The 16,186-nt window shown below is 39.9% G+C and overlaps 1 protein-coding gene across 5 annotated transcripts in view; it reads left to right on the forward strand.

The window, feature by feature from the left end:
• igsf11 (immunoglobulin superfamily member 11) overlaps window positions 1-16,186 on the forward strand; it is a 148,484-nt gene that overhangs the window by 43,134 nt on the left and 89,164 nt on the right. The window lies entirely within an intron of this gene.

Consider the following 16,186-nt stretch of genomic DNA (forward strand, 5'->3'; position numbering starts at 1 on the left):
TGGCGTCCAGTAAACAGCTTAGTAAACAACAGTCTAGTAAATGAGAGGTACAAATCTGCCACCCGTTTACTTCAACAGGACCATGTGGTTTCAAATTCCTAAAAAAAATTTTTTCATCTCTTTGAATATTGCAGTGTTTTCTAAAAAAAAAAAAGGTTCAGCAGAAACTACATTATGTGAGAATTCTTGCTAAAAATAGTTTGAGCACAAAGCTGCTGATGAAGTTCTGCCGGTCCTCCACTGAGGGAATAATGTTTTATTTCATCCCAGTATGTAAGGAGCAGCTGCACTGAAGCGGAGAGGAGGAAGCTTCAGAACAGCATCAAATTGCACACGGGATCGGCGACTGCCCTCTACCCTCTGAAGGTCTTAAACGACTCCTGCTGCCTCAGCAGCACACAAAACATCCCGAAGGAAACCTCACACCCCGGCTCCCACCTGTTTGACCTGCTGCCCCCTGGCACGTGCTGAAGCTCCATTAAATCAGAGAAAACTCAGATGATTTCTTTTCCCCAAAGCCATAACCATAATAACTCCAGCATGTACTGATCTCCCACAGCACACACATATACCCACAGAGGACAAGTACAATAGTACCTAACTATTACTTTTGTTCAAAATCATACATAAAGCACCACACTTGACTAAATACTGCTTTTTTAGGTCTATTCAATCAACTTCTAACATTTTAATTCATCTCAAAGCTCATACCAATATATTTGTTTCTTTTTGAACGCTTAATCACTTTAAGAAAAAAACATTTTCCAAATGTCATTTTAGTTAAAATCAATAAATTTAGTTCAAATAATTTCTGTTCAGCTCAACTCTATTTATTTATTTTGGATCAAGTAATGTGTTTTTAAAGTTTATTTGATATTTTTTCCACCTTGCAACACTATGTCACCGCAGCTGTTTGGTGTATTTATGTGAAACAAGTTGAAGATTTTAGGTCAAATAAACATTCTCTTTTAAAAGAGTTTAATTTAAAAGCAGACTATTTTTCTCAGAAAAAAAAACATGGATTATACTCTTATAGCAAACCTAAAACAAAAATAAAAATCAATAGTCTCACTTGTTCTGTTTACTTTCATCTTTGCTCTATCTACTGTCTTCGTCAAGCTCTCACACTCAGCAGCACAGCTGCAACTCATCCACACACTTGCTACCTCTTATATTGATTACTAAAACTCCAATCTCTCTGGTCTGCTCCACAAATCTATCCTTAAACCTCAACTGGTCCAGAGCTCCCCTGCCTGTGCTGTCAACAGAACCAGAACCTCATCAGCCGAACAGAAAATCTCCATCTTTAAACAATTCCCCATGCTTCAAACAAAACACTGAATTTAGGATTGTCCCCCCCCCCCGCCGCCTTTAAAAGCTACTCCTCCATAGCTTTCTTAAATGCACTCCAGGCTGAGCTGTTTGTCAAATAATACAAACACTTCATTTCAGTCAGTGCAGAGACGTGTGCATTAATGTGACACTGATGATCTCTAAATTTAGCGTGTTGTACGTAGTGACAGTTACAAGGTTCTTGATCCAGATCTATTGTTTGAAACAACAGGATTCATCGCTGTGACGGCTTCAGTACAGACAGGTGTGACATGAACACGAGTGAAACGCTTGCCAACTGTGCTCAGCACATCTCTGCACCAGGATACAGCTGGATTAACAATGACTGAATGGATTAGTGGGCAAATGTGTGTGTTACAAAATGATGGATTCAAACAGAGACTGATTGATAGTGGTGACTCCTTTGCCAAGTGGGTATTTGATAAAGCCGAATACCCTAAATCAGATATAGATAATACCTCCAGATCATCATGCTTTAGCTGTCGACAGAACCGAACACACATGTGCCCACGAGCTCCCTCAGTCCCACACATGTGCTGACAGTATCAAGCAAATCATACCGTAGTTTGACCTAAATCTATTAGCACAAGGAATCACAACCTCCTACTTATCTCACCAGTTTGCAGCTTTTTTATTCTGTCCCTGGCCTTCAGTCTCCTGTGAGGTTCATTTCCTGCGAGCGCTTGTCTGAAATGATACAGAGACAGTCAGAGAGTGAAATTAAGCATATAGGTGTCCACCACCCTGTGGGGCCTTGAGGTTAGCTTTCCAATTAGCACCCATCCTCTTGACACTTTCATCACTTCTCACCATTTGACAGTTTGCAGAGTTTGCTTTACTGTAAGGTAAAGATGACGCTCTTGGAAATATTTGTCTCGCTCTGTTCTTTAAAACACACACAAAAAAGAAAAACTTTGCGTGTTTGATTTGTTTGACAGAAGTGATTGCTGGCTGGGCTTTTTCTGCAGCTGTAAATTGCTTTGGATTGCTGTTAATAGCTACTTCAGCCGTTTCCCCGTGAGACCGGTATTAGAATTTTTCCCTGATGTCGTTCTTCTCTTGCTCTTTTATCCCCACTGCCATAATGTGCTTTTTGGATTACTGTATTTTAATATTGTGTAATGCTCTAAGAATGTCAGTAATGAATATAAGGCATGCAATCTGCTCGACTGCTCAAAATGGCCCTAATTGAAACGCTGAAAAGACAGCTCTGGCTAATCAGCTTATAGATGTAGCCCACAGTTGACAGATAATAAAGAGGATCTTGAGCTGAGGAGCCTATTACCACCCCTGTAATGAGAGTTCATATAATATGTTCTGGGAACAATGAAGGGACGGGGAAGTTTGGCGAGAGAGTGGGAAGCTCGGAAAGAAAAAAAAAAAGTCTTGCGGTGAGATGAAGAGGTGACTGTGCTTCTTTAAAACCAGAGTTAAAAAAAGAAGAAACCTTAAATCAAAGGAATGGAGTGCTGAAAAATGCATTTTTGTAAAAGAAAATGTATTAGGCAGTGAGGAAAGCTACAAGGTGAACAGATGTAGGATCTCAGATTGGGTTTGGACACATGAAAGCACAAAAAGGATATGCTTGAGCTTAATCACAAAGTGTTGCAAAAGCAATTAAGATGAAACCTTAAATCAGCTATGATTACAAGACCATAAAAGAGTATTGAAAATTAAACTTTTAAAATGGTATGGCAATCTGAGAGGAGTATCTGGTAACACTGAACTTAGACTTATCTATTTCTTTCTTTATTTTTGCAGCTTTATTTCAGCTATTTGCCTAGAGGTCAGTTTGCAAACATTACTGCCTGTTCAACTCCTAGCTTTTTAAAAGCAAACAAATCCTACAATGTTTGAATGACAAAAAACACTGTTAAGAACTCACTGTGAATGTAGTCAAGCATTTATCAGCTGAAAAAGCTTCTCTTAGATGTGGCTAAATAAAAGATAAAAAATAGATTTGAAATTGCAGGTCGCTTGGCAGGTGGTTGGCAACACAAATTACCTGGAATTGTTATATGCAAATAAGTGACAATTTTCCTACAGGTTCACCAAATTATATTAAAAAGTAATGAAGAGTCCAACATGTATGGAACAATGAAGTATGTTGTGAATTATTGACTTTAATCTTCACTTAAACCAGGACACTTGCAAATTGCGTAAACTGTGACGCCTTCTTCCGGTGGAGCTGGTAGCTTCATCACTCATGAATTCACCAAAAACTATGGTTCAGACACTGTTCCCCAAACAGTAACCATGGATTGTACAACATACTAGGCAAAAGGATGTAACTGGTGGGAGAGAGAAACATAAAAATTTGAAACATTTCTGATCATTGGATGCTGTCAAACAGCTGAGGAGCCACATGGCCACCAAGCAGAAACGGAGAGGCTTTCACTAAAAGCTTTACACTTAAACAATCCACAAAAATTACATACTGTTTCAACAATTGTTCATTTTATTGATCAAAATCTAAAAGTTTCTTCACTTTGAGTTTACTGTCCTCACTGATGGAGGAAGGAGGTGATTAGTTAGTTTTGGTTTGACCATTTGCTGTTATCTAACACACTAAAACCTGGTACACTTTATTAAGTTTAAAATATTTGCTACTTAAGTCAGATTAGTAAGGATGATTATTACAATTGCAACTATGTTTCAAACTCCCCATTAAAACAGCCAAGCAGGATTGATGGTGTGTAGCATTTAGCTCTCTTTGTGGCATACTTTAAAATACCACCCAGCTTTAAGCTTTATGAAGAATAACTTGATTGACTGTGGATGTAATATGCTTCCCTTTTTCTACTGTTTTACAGCAGAACATCAGAGAATCCAGTGATTACTTCCTGAGTTTTATTTTTTTGATCTGTAAAATAGTTTATGAGGTATTTTGCTTACAGACAGGCAAATGAACATACACACAAAACGAGCTAATTGCATTACTGCCCGCCTTTTATGGTGATGAGCAATAAAAAAATCCCTGTGGTTTTCTAGCTTAATTAAGCTGATCTGAAATGCACACATTCAGTCTTGATTTATGATGGCAGGTGATCCTGAGAACATAAATATCACAAAGTTGAAATGAGAAGGCTAGTTGTGAGGGCCAGGAGATTTACATCTCTGTAGCAAAGTGAGTTGCAGTAAATAATCTTGTAACTGTTATTTAGTGAACAGAATGATTGTATTTTAAAGTTCAGGTTGAGTGAAAACTTGATCTTAGTTGCTCTATAAGCCAGCCCAGCTCAGTGAGACGTCATCTAAGTGATCATTTCTAAATGCTGACTCGATAGTTTGTCATGCAGAACAATGCACCTTGTTTCTGACGTGACATGTTCTGGATCTCGAGGCACACTGAGACCAGTCACCGTGGCTGTGAATCGCGCGGGTGTCTCCAGTGAAGGACTGAAATGCCACAACCCCCCCTGTGAACAGCCTGCCAGTCATGTGTCTCTCACTTTCACTTACTCTTGCATAGTCTGTCTGACCTCCCAACCCCGACTTTTGACACACACATCCACACACACACTTAAAAGACTGAGTTTATGAGACAGTCAGGCCGAACTATATGTTTGAAGTGCAATGACACAAAGAAGTGGTTGCACCTTTCCAAGCAGCTCATTTCTGTACTAACACAGGGCTGGTATCACAGGCTGACACTCGCTCATCTTGCCTTTCATCTGATAATTCTAAAGGCTGTACATTATAATCCCATTAAGGTTGAAGCCAACATTGTTTTCAATTAGCAGCAGATGCCACTTTCTTACTGCAAGGCCTCTGTGTGATCAGATGTCCACTGTAAATTAACCTGCCCTTGCACTGTCTCATAGTTGGCACCATACAGGAGCTTCCAATGACATTGTTTTTGCGTGCTTCAGATGTTGCTGTAAAAATAATTTCTGACATTTATAGCCTGAAATGTGAAACTACTTGTTACATCAAAAAATATTTTTATCAAAGAGGTAGTTGAAATGTGACTATGTGGAGTGCCTAAAGATTTAGTTGAACATTTTTCGAAATGTTTATATTTACTTTACTGTTATAGGTTGATGGAAATTAGTACCATTTTCTTATTTATCGATTTATTCTTAAATTAGCTTTAGGTTTACTTAGCTTTTCGAAAACAAGAATAAGAAGCACAACATCTGGCCACAGAAGTTACTATCCCAGGGAAAAGAAGCTCAAAAAAGGATGTCACAATTGTACAATAACTGAAGAATTTCTGACTGGATTAAAGAATCAGCAAATGTGATAAATAATGCACTGCTCATCTAGTTTTACGAGAAAACATGTAATGGGCACACATGCTCTAAAGGTTCATTGTAAGGAATTGTGAGACTGCAACAATCCTTTATGCTGTTGTTGTTTTCTGTTGAGTAGCATTTATGTGGCTTCACAGGTATTTTGTTTTGTTTTTAATGCTTTTTAATGTATTTTCAGTTTGTGTGAAAAGGTAAACAATTGCATAAAAGAAATTACTGGATGGGTGTCACACTTGTGTTTTGTCGTGGTTAAGTTTGCAGATTGAAACATCCTAACAGCCCATCCTTTTTTGTTTGTAATTTGCATCAATATACATTTATTAATAACCACAATATGGCAACAATTAGGAAGTTGAAGCTGAAACAGCAGTCCCCCCCGTAGACTGGCTGCAGCATAAATTTTAGACCATGTAAATAAATATGAATTGCCTGATTAAAAAATCAACATACAGCTCAGATAATCTTTCATGTAATTCTTACTTTTCCAACGTGCTGGGGACAAGGCAAAGCTTACATCCCTAGTGTGCAGTATTGGGTAAAAAAAACTACAATATGGCAGCGCCCATAAATCAAATCCTACTGGATTCAGTTTTGAATATTACAAGGAGGCAGAGACGCTTTGTCCATCTTTGTATATCGACGGTAATCTGTGTCAAATGTGTACATCATCAATTAGTGAAACCTCAAATTCAGACCTAGTGGTCAATGTATTTGAACTTCTGCTTCATGAGAAGTTGAATGTCTTCTGTAGAGGCCAAAAGTTGACAAATCAGTGAGCTGTCTTTGCTTGGAGTCAGAATGTCTACCAAAGTCATGATATACTTATTAGTGAACGCAACGTCTGCTTGAGAGTGTAATCTTGTGCCTTCCTATTGCCATAGCGATAACTAGGAAAATGTTATTATTGTTTTTACTCTTAGACAGAGAGAGACATATTACAAGACTGATGGAACCGTTGGAAACCATAATTATGATTATCTAAAAAAAATTATCTCCAGCTGTCAGTCCTCGAGTCCTTTGTTTAATTACAAAGTAAAATGCCCACAACACTATATCACGATGTTCAACACTATATCATGATGTTAATATCATGCAGCTTCATGTTCGCCACGTGTAGGAATATATTTTAAAAAAAGTAAGAAAAACATATTGGATTGTTTTGTACTGTTGAGCAGATTACACATTCTGTTATTATGAGATGTTTTAATGGCTACTCAACTACATATATTATTCTTATTCTTGTGAATTTGGATGTTTGAATGCAAAATTGCAATGACACACTTTGGTCTAAAGAAATTGAAATAATGAGAGGTTAATTAAAAAAAAAAAAACTACACTCTTGTCTTTAAGATTTTACTGAGCTTTTTTTTTTACTGTATCAGTGAGCTGATGAAGTTGGAGGCAGGTCTCAGTAAGCTGTTATTTCAATTAATCTACAGTATGTTAGCTGTCTGCACGCTTGCCTCCAGCCACACACAGTACTATTTTCTCTCTGCATGTGTAAGGTGGTCAGATGCCAGGCACAGTAAAGGAAGGAAAAGAGCAGTATTCATTAACACCAACTACACATTAATCATCAACCCTTCAAGTATCCGAGAACTGCAGGATGGAAACCAAGTCGGGTTCAGAAGGTGAGTAATTTCTTCCCGTATTAGGTAAAAACAACCATGTATGCACCTTTAACAAGGTCTGTGACTGTTAAGGCCTGGGGCTCCTAAAATACAACATGGCACCTCTCATAACTGGCCTCACTGTACTGCAGCTGTTGGCGACAATTCTCAATAAGGAGTTTTTTTTAATGTATTGTAACGTTCGCGGGAGTTCTGTTTCCCCTCATTGTCAGGTTTTCCGATATACCCAAGCGAGCAGTTCGGCCACAGACAGATGCAGAAGCCAGCAGGTAACGGGAAGTGAATTTATTTACAGTGTCAGGGATTATATACAGAAGGGAACCGGAACCAGGACCTGAGGAACGGAGAATCAGGTGAGTATGGAATCGTGGCGGAGAGGAACAGCAGGTATGGCACAGGTAATGTTCTGTGTGATATTTCTTACGGAGCAGGCCAAGTCCAAAACACGGAAGAGATGACAGGATTGATCCTTGCCCAGTGATGGTCCAATGTAAGTTCCAGAGAGCGAAGTCCAGGTGAGGTGAGTATTTCCCGAGTGCAGGTTAGGTGATGATTATTAGGACGACTGACCAGTCTTCGGATCCAGGAGGCAGTAGTCGCAGGAACAGGTAGGTTCAGTTGCGCAGGTAAGTACTTCAATAAGCGGCAGGCAGTAGAAAACAGACCAGACTGGTTCCAGACAGCGGGGTATCCTGAACACAGGTTTTGCAGATACAAAAAACAAACTGATATCACAACAGGGAGTACACAAAAACACAGGTAAGTATCTCACAGGCTCTGCACGTTACCGAATGGTAAACAATGCTCCAGCGCTGATCTGGTCCTCACTGCAGCCTTAAGTACTCCTCCAAATCCCATCAGCCTGATCAGCCACAGGTGTGAGAGGCGTGGTGATGAGGCGTCCATCACCAGCTCAGGAGACGCCCACCAGGAAGTGCTCACACACACACAAATCACCAATCACCACACTCATGAGTCGCAGGGTTTCTCTTCTGTTGCAAGAATTTTGAACGTTTTTGTGCAACACATCTTTTCTAAAATAGTTACAGAATTGTAATAGGTGCCTGCGACTCATCTCCAACCCTTCTTAATTTAGTTACTGTGAGGGTGAAAGTGCAAGAAACGTGACAACTTTGTGAGGGGTTAGTAACCCATGAAAATAAATTGTGACTGACTAGAATCAATAATGAGAACTGGACAATATGGATGCCCCGTGATAGCCCCATGTGACCCGGCCAGTCTTCACCTCATCAGCAGCAAGGAGACCTGCTGCAGCCTTCGGTATGTCAGCCAGGTCCTCATCCAGGTTGGGGTCTTCATCCTGCAGCTTCTGCATTTTTTCTCTAAAGACCATGTTGCTTGACAACTTATGGAAACAAACTGATTGCTGAACCATGTGACCAGATTTCTCAATTGTCATGCCTAACTATTGCACCACTGTTGCACGACATGCTCGTCACTGTCTAACGACAGTCGTAAGTGTTGACAATTTACCATTTGACCTCGCAAAGGTTGCGCAACTTAGGTGTGATAACTTAGCGTACTCCCATAAAGTTTTGATGCAAATTTTGCCAGGGGTTTGTGTGGCATTTGTTCAGCATTTAGGCAATATATGCAAACATATCAATTCAATATTATCCCAGGAAAAAATTAGCATATTTTGTCACAGTTCTGTCGTCAACCAGTCACCAGCAATCGCAACCCAGTGAGACTAGCTCCAAAATCAAGATCAGTCAAGTTCTTAACACAGATCAGATTGACTGTGTACTGCGATAGACTTTGGATCATTTTGTTTTGATGAGTATATGTTTTTTTTTTGTTTTTCTTTTATTAGATTTTCCCACTGACATGTTTGATGTCCCAATATAAGGTTTCTGTAAAGTCAGGGAGATGTTCTTGGTGAGCACGAAGTCAAGCACTGAGACTCAGGCAGAGGTTAGTGTCAGGCAGCTAATTTAGAAAGTGTTGTGTCAGAGAAAAAGGAGCTGAGAGGAAGCTTAAGATACAAATCACACACACACACACACACACACACACACACACAGAGTGCCTGCCTGTCTGACTAACTGATACTGACACCGTGCTTATTTTCTCAATGAAACAATTATTCATTGCCAGTAAATAAAAATAAAACCAAGACGATGGAAATACAAGCGCTATAAAAGGATAAACACTAGATAAAGAGGGAATCTGGTTGGAAGGCTTGGGCTACAGGAGGGAAGTTAAATGTTTTTTTTTATGTGATTGACAGAAAGAGGAAGGTAAGAAGTGTAGGAGAGAGAGGGAGTAAAGAGGAAGTGCAGCTGTCGTCAGATGTCATCCTCTCTGGGATCAGCCAGGACATGTTTTTGAAGTTTATTAACCTTGGAATTTGGATGCCGAAATGACTGCAAATCTATTAAACAGCGTTGGGGAAATTCAGTTGTATATGCATACCAAGATGAAAAATGTTCCCCGAAATTCCAATTTATTCAGAATAAATGCCTTCACACACAATATTTGTGGCTGAGATGAAATTTGGTTTTAGCGACTCAGAGTTTTAATCATTATATTGAAATTGTGAAATTACTTAGACTGCACAGTGTGTGCCGAGGGAGTTTCACACCACTCGGAACCCATTTAAATCCAATTACCGCATAATCGGAGAAACACAAAGGTGAGCTGGGAAAATGAGACAGTTTTCTTATTGACTGACCTTTTTGGAAATAAAAATAAAAAAGGATTTGTTGTGTCAGACGCAAACGCCCTTGAGCCAGAGCAATCGGATCCACCTTGAAGCGATGGTCATAATCACAGGCGCCACCATGGGGTATCGACTGCAGCGTATATTGATTTCTGCTCAGGCTCGATTGTAGTTTTGGCACATATTGTGACCACTACATCACCGCAGTGTGTTAATGCTGCAGGACCAATAGGACACTTGAGAAAGCCCAGTGTATTGTGGCCAATTCATCTTTTCCTGCCTTGTTACCAGCACTTTCATTTCTTGTCCTTTTCAACCTCATCTGCCTTCGAGACAGTTTTCTCTGCCATTATGACGCATATATCTGATATCTAACGTGCGTAAATGGTGTGCCGGTTTATTGGTTATGATGCAATTTGTTTGAGAGATGATTTGGGCCATGCTGTAGCCATTTTGCAGTGCTCATCTATTAAACAGAAAACATTACTTTGTTCTCTGCAGGGGGGAAAGCAATAAATGTCCTGCTATCAGCTCTTATTGTGCAAAAATTATAGTAATGTGTTTGCTCAATAGATAACATAGTTCCCCACTTATTGTACCACTCTTAGACGTGATTGCAACCACGGCTGTTATGACTTTCTTGCAAATCGGCTGCGATGCTGTGCTTTAGTGTCATTATCAAAGACAGATATATCAATAAAATATTCTGTTTTAAATAAAGCAGTGCTCCTTCTTCTTGAATATCAATGTGAATAACTGAATTTTGAGGTAAGGTTTTTCCTTTTTTAATGGGAGCATCTGCTCGCCTGCCATATCCAAACTCATCTACTACAGCAGAACTCATTACTCAGCATGGCAGCTATCGTGTTTCGTTTTTTTTTTTTTTTTTTTTTTTTTTTTTTTTTAGGTGGAGGCCACTGGATATATTTTATTTACACCTCTCTGAATTATTCAAAGAAAGTGTTTCTAGATGGAGCTGGCTGGCTAACTGAACTGTCAATGAATGGTGGAGTTAGTGGAACGATCCAGCTCTCTCTGGCGTGTGTAAGTGCTTGCCCACAGGTTTTACCATAACCAGCTGCTCACCAGAGAGTTTTTCCTCAAGTGTGTGGATTTGTCCTCTTGGTAAAAGAATTTCTGCTGTACTTGAAACTAACAGAATGATCAAATTTAGCATCTAAAAAACTGCTCCCTAATGTGTTCAACTTGCTTTTAGTCATTTATCCTTGTTTGAGCTATTACTTTACACGTTTCATATTTGCCTGCTTCTTTCTTTTTGCACAGTAATCTGCTCTGTTTTTCCTTAATCCTAATCACTCCTCAGACTGGTTCATTCTGCTGCTTTTTATTGTTTGTTGCCGAAAGGCGTAAGACAAGCGATCATGTTTTTTGCTTGTGTTTGTGTGTGCGAGTGTTTGTCTGTTGTGTTAGCAAAATATCTTAGGAACCAGTGTACAAATTTTAATGAAACTCTCAGAAAATATTCATTGGATGTAGATCCACAACTGACTAACTTTTGAAATCAATCCAATTTAAGGTGGTTCCTACAACTGACCTTAAAAAACACAAAAAATGGCTATGAGAGGTTTTACAGAGATTTCGTTAAACCTTGGTGTGTTAGTAGCTGAGCTTTTACTCACAACACACTCTGAGCACTACACAGTGTGTCAGATGTTTGCTTAAAACTTTGGCATTAACTGTTGGAGTCAAGTCTGCCTGTCTGTTTGCAAAATATCTCACGAACCACTGGATGTATTTTAATGAAGCTCTTAAAAAGTAATCACTGCACGCATGTCCATCTTTTTGGAGTCAGCCCACATTCAAGTTGGCTGTCACAGCTTATCAATCACAGCAAACACAAAAATGGCTATAATTCAGTCAGTCTTACAAATACTGAGCTAAAATTGAATGCGTTAGCAGCTGAGAGTCATTGCTAACACATGCTCTGAACTGGAACAGATCACATGAGATGTCTCAGTATTCCTTGCAACGATTGCAACTCTCTCAACACTGTAAGGTGATCTTAGTTCTTCAATGTTTGGCATGCCATGTGATAGATGATTGTTCAAGGAATTGTAGGACTTCAATGATTTTTTTTTATATCTTTGCTACTTTTTGTCTTGTTGCCCTTTTTCTTCCACTTCCTTTGTTCTGGTTTTTCCTTTATGCCTTCACTCCTGCTGTACTGTCTCATTCACTTTTCCTTTGAAGTGACCGCAAGGTGAATCTTATAAATTGGAGCTTTCTAAGACCTCTCGTTTTTTTTTTTTTCAGAAGTGTGTGTGTGTGTGTACTTGTGAACAAAGCATATTTGTCTCTAACTGGCAGACAGATCTCTTCCATGGAATCTGACCTGTCACATCCGACAGGACGTTCAAACAGTATCCACTTTAGAAAGATCTGACTCTTGGCAGCAGCAGCATTGCAGATTGAGAGGAAATCTTTATTTATTTTTTCTTTTTTTTCTTTTTGCAGTGCAGGGTGAAATTCAGCAGAAATGTTTTTGAAAGCAATCTGTCAGATGTATATCCTGTTTTCCAGAACTTTTTGAGAGTTTAAGTACTCTGTTTGACTCATGCCAGCTGTAACTAGGTCTCCAAAAACAGCAGCCATCGATCGCTCAGCTTCCTTTCTCCTCTCAATGCACACACACTTACACACAAACACATACACACACTCTGGCCCTATTTATTCTCCTCTCACCAAGCCTTCATGATCCCCCCTTTACTTTCTCTGATCTTCTGAACATCAATCCCTCATTCCTCAAAGCAAAAACGAGGGGAAGGGAGATGACAAAAAAGAGATGACAGATTACTTGCTATATATAGAGGCGGTCTTGCGCCGCTTCCCTTGTTCATCTTCTCCCTGCGCCCTCGAGACACTGGATACACCTTCTGGTTTCCAACTAGCAATGCAAATAGACTTTCACACAGCTTCCAAAAGGCAATGGTTCCTGTTGAATCATTTTGGCAAATAGAAGCAGACCTCATGGTGTGAATGCAGTGGCAGGAAAGTCAACATGTAATCTGTTGTGAGATTGGTTTTCAGGTTTCTTTTTTTGGGACTTGTCCTAATAATGGTAAACTTTCTGTGTGTGTGCGAGCAGCATCAAGCAGATTTTTATCAGACTTAGGAGCTACATCATGTCTGCACACAGTAAAAAAAGACTGATACAGAACGTAGAGATATGCATCTCTAAGTGTTTATTTCCTGAAGTCCGTGACAAAGCAGTGTGCTTAGTTTGCGCGGAAAAGATTCTTGTTCAAAGCAAAACAACACGAAGGGACATTATCAGACTGAACAGGCAGAGAAATACAGAGTGGGCGCACTAATCAGAAGCTTCAATGTCCAAGCTGCAAAATCAACAAGGTTTTCTTTTCGCCAAGATTTATACATTCAACAAAGGAGCAGTCAAGACTGGCTTTGTGATATCTCACAAACAAACTAAAAAACAATAAGCTGTTCTTTGGGGAGTTTATTAACAAGTACAAGTGGTTCAGATCTATTCCCCAGTTACAGAGTCTACTCATATAGCAGCTAATTAAAGTCATATTTATAGCTAATTATAAAATTTGGCTGAACTGAGTTAAGGTTTTTAGTCTGCTAGAGTCTCAGTGCCTTATGTGTCCCTTTGGAAAAATTATTTGCGCACCTCTGTCATAGATAATATCTTGCTATCTTGAGATAATAAAGCTTGTTTTCTGGAGATAATGAGATAAATCTAGCACGGTTTCCTTGAGATAATTGACTAATTATCACATGAGCTTCAGAACATCACATAGGAATTAATAACAGCAGGTATGGCTGTTCTCAGTTTCTAAATCACACTGCATGAAGGTGTACTGAATTCGACTCCTTTTCTTTTTTCTTTGTTCACTTCCTTTCTTTTCCCCATAATGATGTTCTAAAACATTGAAAACCTGGTAGCAGAGGGGCAAGATAGCAAAAAGGACTATTGATGTAAGGAATACTTGATGTTAAAAAAGAACTTAGCTTGAAGTTAAATGCAAAAAAAAACAAAAAACAACTAAATGATCTGTTTACTTCCTTTGCCTGGAAACCTTAGCAGACGTTTTTAAATGTAAAACTTGATTTTTCTGCTTGCCAGAAGCATATAAAAGCTTTTATGTGAATCTGATCGAATGATTATTTATTCGAATTGCTGCTCTCTCTTTCTTAAGCTGTTTTTTTTTACACTTCCACATGTCATGGTCATCATCATTTCGTTGGTGTTGCTCTTCTTCCTCTCACCGTAAAATGTCAGCTTTTCTTTACACTGTCATCACTTTAATTTTTGCAGCAGAGATGGAGGGAGATAAAACTAAGACAGGGAACAGTACAGCACAGGTGCAGCCCCCCCTCCCCCCATGAGACATGCTTCATGTTAGTCTTTATATTTACATCCAACCCAAAGCAAAGCCCTTGCTGTATAATCTGCAATCTACTTTTGACTGGAAAATCAATGCATATTCTCTCATTTCATTTGATTTGTTCCCTTGTTGCTACTCATCATGTCATTGCCAGCAGGATAACTTCTTTTCCACTTTTTTTTTTTGAGATGAAATGCAAAAATATGTGCTGGCGAGGACAGGGAAAGACAAATTGGAGCCATGAAACTATTTCTTTTTCATGCTGAGGGGAGAAGGAGAGCTCTGTTAGCCTAGCTGACATTCCACTTAATTTGATTCATTACCGCGTGGTGACGCTTTTGTTGCCACATGCAAGGAACTGGGCCAGTCGTGGAGCTTTGAAATATCCTGATGGAGGACAGTTCAAGCAACGCCTTGTGATAGTGTGAATCAAGGCCGAGTGGGGGGAGCTTTTTCCAAGCCCGGTCTGAACTCCAAATTGCCTTAATAGCGATTGATTCTCACTATGTTTGTTAAACAAATGTGAGAAGAAATAGTCCAAGGAAGTTCTGTGATTTCTTGTGGACCTCTTCAGATGTTTCAGTTTATTAAAGTACATTTGATCTATTTCTTTCTTATTTATTTCTAGCAGCCCCAGTAATAAACTCAGCCGTAAGAAGCTATGCCTAATTATCTTGTTGGAAACTTATAAGGTACTACCATATATGTAGTTGTTACTTCACCAACATGTGCATGAAAAGACACTACAAACTCCCAATAAAAACCTTTGAATTGTTGCACTCCAAAAAGAGAGATCCTTGTGTTATGACTGGAACTCCAAACCGCTCGTACTGAAATGTGATAAACATGTCCTTTTTAGTTGAAGCTCCATCCCCAATCAGACACAAAGACTCCCTCAGAGGCCTCATCGCCTGAAGAGTGGAGAGCTGTTTTGGGAAAACACAGTAGACTTAAACATTTGAGACAGGTGGGTTGAATATTTTGGCAAGTAGGTGTGTGTCAGCAGGATCTTGCAAATGTCACATTCTAAAAAGGTGTATGTACTGTAACAGGCAGACTATAAAGAGGATCCATTTTTAATATATCAAAGAACTTGCTTTGGGTAGTGACCGAAAGAACGAGATCGCGAATACAAGCGGCTGAAATGAGTTTCCTCCGCAGGGTGTCTGGGCTCTCCCTTAGAGATAGGGTGAGAAGCTCGGTCATCCGGGAGGGACTCAGAGTAGNATCCCTGAAAAAGGAAGTGATTAAATCAGAGTCCAGGATGAACGACCTCGGAATCCAAGACCGTTCCTCCAGTCCGTAACCCTCCCAATCCACCAAGTACTGGTAGCCCCGTCCTCGGCGACGTATGTCCAGAATCTTCCGAACAGTGAAGGCCGGATGGTCGTCGATGATCCGGGCGGGTGGGGGGAGGTCGGCAGGAGGGCACAAAGTACTCACAGACACGGGCTTGATCTGAGACGTATGAAAAGTAAGGTGGATACCAAGAGTTGCAGGTAACCGTAGTCTCACTGCTGACGGGTTGATGATCCTCTCAATTGTGTACGGTCCGATGTATCTGGGTAACAATTTCTTAGGAACATCTTTCAAGGTGATATCACGTGTGGAAAGCCATACCTGCTGCCCCTCCTGATACCTGGGAGCTGCTGACCGATGACGATCAGCGAACCTCTTATTTTGTGTGGCTGTCCTGAGTAACGCCGTCTTGGTCTGACGCCACACCCTCCGACAGCGTTTAATGTGTGCCTGCACCGATGGAACCAGAATCTCCGTTTCCTGGCTTGGAAAGAGAGGAGGGTTATAACCCAACGATGCTTCAAAAGGTGAAAAACCAGTAGCCGAAGAAGTATGCCCATTATGGGCATATTCTACCCATGGTAGATGTTTACA

Source organism: Kryptolebias marmoratus, linkage group LG2 (assembly GCF_001649575.2).
Source record: "Kryptolebias marmoratus isolate JLee-2015 linkage group LG2, ASM164957v2, whole genome shotgun sequence".
Classification (NCBI taxonomy): Eukaryota; Metazoa; Chordata; class Actinopteri; order Cyprinodontiformes; family Rivulidae; genus Kryptolebias; species Kryptolebias marmoratus.